This window comes from Bubalus kerabau, chromosome 11 (assembly GCF_029407905.1).
Source record: "Bubalus kerabau isolate K-KA32 ecotype Philippines breed swamp buffalo chromosome 11, PCC_UOA_SB_1v2, whole genome shotgun sequence".
In the NCBI taxonomy this organism is placed as follows: Eukaryota; Metazoa; Chordata; class Mammalia; order Artiodactyla; family Bovidae; genus Bubalus; species Bubalus kerabau.
Genome location: NC_073634.1, coordinates 29,224,083 through 29,225,227, shown reverse-complemented (window position 1 = coordinate 29,225,227; position 1,145 = coordinate 29,224,083). Strand labels below are relative to the sequence as shown.

Below are 1,145 nucleotides of genomic sequence, written 5' to 3'. Positions count from 1 at the left end.
TCAGACTCAGACTGAATTATCCTACTAGTTTCCCTGGTCCTCTAGCTTGTGGATGGCAGATTTGGGGAATTCTTGCCTTCCATAATCCTGTGAGCCAAATCCTATAATATTGTCTCCTTTGTTGTTGTTGTTGCTGACTCATATATTTCCCAGGCAAGAATATACATGTGTATATTCCTGTGGACACAGAAGCCTGGCAGGCTACAGTCCGTGGGGTCACAAAGAGTCAGACACAACTTAGTAACTAAACAACTATATATATGTATATATATATGTATATATATATATATATATATATATACACACACAGGGCTTCCCTGGTGGCTCAGAGGTTAAAGCGTCTGCCTGGAATGCAGGAGACCCAGGTTCAATCCCTGGGTCAGGAAGCTCCCTTGGAGAAGGGAATGGCAACCCACTCCAGTACTCTTGCCTGGAGAATCCCATGGACAGAGGAGCCTGGTAGGCTACAGTCCATGGGGTTGCAAAGAGTTGGACACGACTGAGCGACTTCACTTTCATATATATACACACCCTATTGGTTCTTTCTTTGGAGAGCCCTAACACAGTCATGTTCTCAGTCAACGTCTGATGACTGAGTGCAAAACTCATGGACGTGGGCACTGAAGAAGGATACGTGTAGTTGTGAAAATCTGACTCCTGCACAACCGGTGCCCAAAACTCTTTAAAATTCAAAGTACAGTGTTGGAGGAAATTTCCACTCTACAATTGCCAAATTTTGACATTTTCCCCCCCTGACATTTTTATTTTGTCTTATCAGAAAGGGTAGAATTTCTTCTGAAAAAGAGAAGAAAAAGAAGATACATAGAATATCCATTTTAAGTGTTATTTTTGTTCTTGAAAAGGCTTCTCGTAGACTTTAAAAGAAAGCTTTTTTCCTTCAGAGATTTATTTTGATAGAATTATCTGAGCCTTGTCAGGGAGAACAAAATTTTTGTGAGCCTACCATACCAGTAAAATGCCAAATTATATGCTGTAAGTTTTTTATTATCTCTGGGTCCAGTCAAAGAGAGAAAAGATTTTGAATCCAGAACTATTAGCATTTGGAGACAAAAGAGAGCCTTCACTGCAGCTGATACCCTGGGGCTTGTTCCCCAGCCCTGCAGGCTCCATCCCTCAGGTGGGAA

The 1,145-nt window shown here is 41.5% G+C and overlaps 1 non-coding gene across 1 annotated transcript; it reads left to right on the top strand.

The window, feature by feature from the left end:
* Positions 1-314: 314 nt before the first annotated feature.
* On the top strand, positions 315-387 carry TRNAS-GGA (transfer RNA serine (anticodon GGA)). The gene has a single exon. It is a non-coding gene; the product is annotated as a tRNA-Ser (tRNA).
* Positions 388-1,145: the final 758 nt, after the last annotated feature.